This window comes from Panthera tigris, chromosome E1 (genome assembly GCF_018350195.1).
Source record: "Panthera tigris isolate Pti1 chromosome E1, P.tigris_Pti1_mat1.1, whole genome shotgun sequence".
In the NCBI taxonomy this organism is placed as follows: Eukaryota; Metazoa; Chordata; class Mammalia; order Carnivora; family Felidae; genus Panthera; species Panthera tigris.
This window is the reverse complement of record NC_056673.1, coordinates 37,416,856-37,422,859: the sequence shown is the minus strand read 5'-3', so window position 1 is coordinate 37,422,859 and position 6,004 is coordinate 37,416,856. Positions and strand designations below refer to the sequence as shown.

The 6,004-nt window shown below is 49.6% G+C and overlaps 1 long non-coding RNA gene across 2 annotated transcripts; it reads left to right on the top strand.

Annotated features, from left to right (window-relative positions):
* Positions 1–123: 123 nt before the first annotated feature.
* LOC122233595 lies at positions 124–2,999 on the top strand. Of its 2 annotated transcripts, XR_006211228.1 has the most exons (4): positions 124–407; positions 1,105–1,292; positions 1,401–1,574; positions 2,727–2,999. It is a non-coding gene; the product is annotated as an uncharacterized LOC122233595 (long non-coding RNA). The 2 variants fall into 2 exon arrangements; XR_006211227.1 differs by lacking the exon at positions 2,727–2,999 and having other exon boundaries at positions 1,401–1,943.
* Positions 3,000–6,004: the final 3,005 nt, after the last annotated feature.

Here is a 6,004-nt window from a genome sequence, read left to right as displayed (position 1 = left end):
GCCTCCACGGAGCGTGACGTGAAGTGCGGCCTGGGCCGCTATTGGCCGTGGGCTGCTTCTCGCCTGGCCGTTGGTCCCCTGCCCCGACCCTTGCTTTTTACTTCCCGGGCGCTGAGGCCAAAGCCTCCCCTCCCCGGTACGGTCGAGGGGCCCTGGAAAGCCGGGTTTAGCCCTGGCCGAGAGCCGCTGGCCTTGGGAGGACCTCTGATCTGGTCCCGCCTCTGCCGCTTGCGCTGTGTGGCCGTGGCCGAGTCATTTCTACATTGACTATCTGTATCCCTGCTGGCATCCAGTGAATATTGATGGAATGACACATGAATAATGTGTGTTCTAGAGCCAGTGGTGTGCTGATAAATGTTCGACAGCCGACTCTCTGGAGGGAAGAGAGCAATATATGCATATATATGGTACATAAATTTATTCCAAATTTCACTGATGTAAAGGATGTAGAGCACACAATTTACAAATAATAATAGTACAATTGCAAATTCCATATAACTCGTTGATTCTCAAGAATCCTTTCATTGGGGCGCCTGGCTGGCTCAGTCCATAGAGCATACGACTTTTGATCTCGGGGTTGTGAGCCCCGCGTTGGGTGTAGACATTACTTAAAAATAAGAATCTTTTTCTTCAGGTTTATTTATTTGATTTTTGAGGGGGGGGGGAATCCCAAAATCAGTGCTGTCGGTGTGGAGCCCTATGCAGGGCTCGATCTCACTAACCAGGAGATCATAACCTGAGCCAAAATCAGGAGTTGGATGCTTAACTGACTGAGCCACCCAAGAACCCCAAAAATAAAAATTAAAAAAAAAGAATCCTTTCATTGATTTTTGGCAGACTCTTGTATGGGTAGCCTGTGGTATGAAATTGCAGCATGAATGTTGGTTGATGGTCTCCTCAATGTCAGTGTAAGAGGAGAGTGAAAAAAAGAGGGTCTTATTATGGGAGTGACTTGCTTGCTGAATCAGAAAACAGTTTTCAAATACTGAAAGAACATTTCCTCAGTTTCTTTGCTATTCACATTGTAATGGCGATAGGCATACATAGCACATTAAATTAAAATGTAAACTGTTAACTTTTTCTCTATCACTTTCTTAAATCTAGATAATCGACAAAACAATAAATCAAGGCCCTGATTTGCAGCATTTGCTGATATCCATGGTGTAAATACTCCCACCATGGCTGATTTCAATCTGCCGCACACATTGTTACTGAACGAAAGAGACGAGTGGTAACGTACCCTTTTGTAGCAGTTTCCTCATGCAGGTACAATAACAACTCCAAGAGCATAGGTAAGTAGTAATAGTAAAATTATTAGAAAGTGATGAGTTTTGAAATTTTATTACCTTTGTCTTAAACCTCATTTAATTCTAAGTGTGTACAATTTCATTTTTTAATAGTGGCTGTGTTTAACAATTTGGCTTGCAAAATTCCTGAAGTGTTAACAGTTGGCCTTCGCAGTCCTGGACAAGCCAGCTCCCCAGCACCTTTACGCCTCAGTTTTCTCATCTGCAAAATAGGGATAAGGACCGCTGCTTCGCTTACTTGCAGGCCTGTTGTGAAGATCAAATAAGGTAAAGCTTGTTGTGTAGAGGATACTGGACTGGAGGGGAGGGAGAGGACTGGACCGGAGACTGCAGGCAGAGAGATCGGTTAGGAAACCGTTGCAATCCCATGAGAGATGCTGAGGGATGCAAGAGAGGAGGAGGAAGGATCAGCCAGCAGAACTTAGCAACTCTGCACCTCAGGGTGCATTGAGGCGAAGAAGATATGAGTCCTGGAGCCAGAGAGACCTTTTTAAAATGGAAATTTGTTGGGGCGCCTGGCTGGCTCAGTTGCTAGAGCATGCAACTCTTGATCTCTGGGTCATTAAGTTCGAATCCCACAGTGGGTGTGGACTTTACTTAACAATAAAATTAAAAGCGAAAATAGAGGTGCACCTGGGTGGCTCAGTCGGTGAAGTGCCCAGCTTCGGCTCAGGTCATGATCTCACAGTTCATGAGTTCGAGCCCCGCATCAGGCTCTCTGCTGTCAGCAACAGAGCCCACTTTGAATCTTCTGTCTCCCTCTCTCTCTGCCCCTCTCCCTGTGCACACTCACTCTCAAAACTAATTATTTAAAACTAAATAAATAAATAAAATGGAAATTTGTCCGTAACCTGTGACTGTAACACTTTGTAGTTTCCCATCATTCTTAGGCTAAAGACAAAACTCCTTAAGGAGGCCTATGGGGTCCTGTGTGATCTGATCCCTGCTTCTCTCTGGCTTTATCTCCCACCAACCTTCACCTCTCTTCCTCACCACCTTGGAGAAATCTCCCTGCTAGGTACTTCCTCCCCACCCAAGTCCAAAACCACTCCTTTGTTGCACTGACTTGCACACGTGTAATTTTTCATCTGTCTGTGGGGTTATTTGATTAAAATCTGCCTTCCCTACTAGGCTGTAAATTCTGTAAGGGCAGGGGCCAGGTTTGCTTTTGGCCCATTCATGGACTCTCCAGGGCCAAGGACTGTTCCTGGCACAGAGTGGGCCGCTGGAACATAAGCAGGGAATGGTTGTTCAACCCCATGCCTTGCAAGGGGCTCCTGATACAAATTCATGTCTAATTCTGCACAACACAGTATCTTTCCTTGCCCATGAAGAAACTGAGGCTCAGAGAGTTATTTACCCAAGGTCACACACTTCAAAAAGGTACAGTGGATTTCAAAACCACCCTCTCTCCTTCAGCTACCTCTCAGGTGTCACTCAGATTTCTGGAGAGAAGAAGAGAAGTTGCTATAGGATCACAGAACACTTGAAGCCAAAGGAGATCACCCAAGATCTTGGCTGTCTCTGGCAAACCTTTCTGGCCCCGGAACAGGTTAGCCCATGAATGCAAGGTCTGTAGCTGTGCAGCGCCCTCTGCTGTCCAGCTACTTTCTTGGTTGGGGAGGGAAGCTATGTCCCCACCTGGCGTGTCCCCATCTGGGGTATCTCGGCTCTCCTCCAGAGCACACAGAAGCACAGGGAAACGCACATAGGCTCTTTTCTTTTTTTTTTTTTAAGTTTTCTTTATTTATTTTGAGAGAGAGAGAGAGCGTGAGCAGGGGAGGGGCGGGGGGGGGGTGCGGAGAGAGAGAATCCCAAGCGGGCTCAGTGCTATCAGCACAAAGCTCCACGTGGGGCTTGATCCCACAAACCGTGAGGTCATGACCTGAGGTGAAATCAAGAGTCAGAGGCTGAAATGACTTCGCCGTCCAGGCGCCCCCACACAGGCTCTTTCTAAGGTTGGGCAAGGAATACTGCCTTTCTCCATTTCCTTAAATGCCCGAGCAAAGGAAGTGTATCTTTGTACGAGCTGGATTTGCATTTGCTGAGCAGGTTTTGTGTCTACACCTCTCTCTTTCACTGAGGACTATCTAGGGGGTCCCTGAAGTGGTAGGACCCTAGTTTAAAAGGTTTGTGAATGGGTCGCCCGGGTGGCTCAGTCAGTTGAGCGTCCGCCTCTCGATTTCAGCTCAGGTCTTGATCTCAGGGTCGTGAGTTCAAGCCCCCCATGGGGCCCCACACTGGGCATGAAGCCTACTTAAACACATAAGAAATGAAAATAAAAACTCAGAGAACTTAAACCAGTCCTGAGGTTCGCTTAGTCATTCAGCAATGGGCTGGGCTTCGGGGGTGTGGTGACGAGGCGATCAACACTGCCCCTGCCCCTCTGGAGCTTCCCAGCTAGCTTGAGCCCTAATTACCCCCTTTCCTAGATGTATGACCAAGAGCAAATGATTTAGTGCCTTTGAACCTGTGTCTCATTGGTAAAAATAGTTCCATAATAATCCCCCCGCCGCCAGGGCTGTTGTGGGGGTTACGTGAAAACTTACACAGAAATGGTAAAACGCTACCCAAACGTTGGTTGTCATTATTATGAAAAGCCTCTTGGGGGGCAAAACCGATTATTATTATGTCTTTATACAGTGTGTCTGTTGCCCCTCCGCTAACAGTCACCAGTAAGACCAAGAACTCGGAATGGGTCATTCTGCCCTTCATCTCTCTCTCTTAGCACACGGAATCAGAGAGGCCGCGGAGAGACTATGGATGTGTGATACAGGCCTGCCTCCACTCCCTGGCTTTGTGGCTTTGAGAAGGTCAACTTCACTGGCCTTCGGTTTTGGTTTTAGTTTCCTTCTCTATCCGAGGAAGTTCTGGGCTATAGGCACGTCCAGGTCCGACATCATAGCGGTTCTGCTGGGGGGTTGTCCTCAACCCCCCTCCTCGCCCTCCCCCCTGTTCCGTCCCCACTTAGGTTCCAAGGCAGAGTTGTGTGCAGGGCCCGCCTGTAAAGCTCTTCCCTGTGAAGGGAAGTTTTTAGCAACCACCACCCATCCCTTCCTACATACTTCCGGTGCTCTGGGACATCAAAGGTTCAAGGCAGTGGGCAGAGCGAGAGGGGAAGAAGCCAAGAGACAGCATGTGTAAGTGAGGCCAGGTCTCTGGGTGGGTGGGGAGCACCAGTGATGGAAGAGGGAGGGAGAGGAAGGCAGGAGATTTGTTCTATGACAGCCTGCAAGAGTCCAGCGTAGGGAAGGATGTGAGGGGTAAGAAACCCGGGAAGAGCAAGAGGGGTTAGGCACAGTTTTCATGAAGGAAGGGAGGAGACAGGACTTAGGATGACAAAATGAAAGGGGAAGAAGCAGAAGCAAAACGTTGTTCGCTCTCTTCTCCCTGTCCCCATCACACACACACACACACACACACACACACACACCCATTGGCTGTGGTTGTTACCTCCGTGGTGCTGGAGAAGAAAGGCTCCCCCCAGTGTGGAGGTGAAGACTTCGCGGAGGCCCCTACTCTGTCATGAACAACCGAGCGCTCCTAGGGGAAGTCTTTACCTCTCTGGGCCTTGATTTACTCCTCGGGAAGGACGCTTTATTAAGGTCTCTAAGGTTGAACAACAAGGTCGTGGTGGGTTTGATGGGGGGCAGCGTGAAGAGTCAGAAGTCTGGGTTTAAGTCTCAACTTTTTTTTAAGTTTATTTATTTATTTTGAGAAAGAGAGAGGGAGAAAGAGAGAATCCCAAGCAGTCTCTGCAGTGTCAGCACGGAGCCCGATGAGGGGCTCGAACCCGCGAACCGCGAGATCATGACCTGAGCCTAAACCAAGAGTCGGACGCTTAACTGACTGAGCCCACACAGGCGTCCCTGAGTCTCAACTTAAAGTGAGCATCTATGTGATCTTGGGTGAGTCTCTGAGCCTCAGTGTCTGCATCTGTGCAATGGGGATGAGGATGTTGACCCTACTTACGTGCCTGTGGGGAAGATTCATTGAGATAACGTACATGAAAAACACTTAATAAACTGCCACCGTTTGTACAAAGATTGACTGTAGTTATATTAGGCTCTCTTCCCCACCCTTGCCACCCCCAATCTCAAATTCCAGTTCGGCAGCACGGTGTCAGGGGGATACGGGCAGCCACAGCAGATTGCCAGGACCTGCAGCTTGGCCCTTTATCGTGCCCGTCGCAATTGTTGCCAGGAGGCTGAGTGGAGCAGAGGGGTGGAGAGAGGGGCACGAGCTCATCTGTGGTTGCTATGGCACCCCATCCAGGATTTGCCCATCTCTCCTAATGGAGCAAAGGGCAGAGGGAGGGAGGAGGGAGGGAGAGAACAACTGGTCTCTTCCTCTCCCCTCCCATTTATGTCTCTCTGGAGCTGATGTAGGGTGGGGAGTGGGGGGAGGGAGCCTAGATGCTGGATGAGAGGAGGAGGGAAGAGGGGTGGTGCCAGGATTAAGAGGGTTTCCAATGGGGGGGGGTCACACTGAAGAGGAAGGGCAGAGCCCTCATGCCTACATCCAGAAGCCTGCTGATGACGTTAGAAGGAAAAACAGGCAAGACAGCCCAGTGTGAGAGAGAGAGGAAGAGAGAAAGCCAGGACAGAGGGCTGGGAGCCAGCCAGCCTCTGCCTGGGCTCTCCTGAGCCTGCTGATCCCCCAGGCAGCCTGGACCCCGGGGTCCCCGAGAGCTGCCC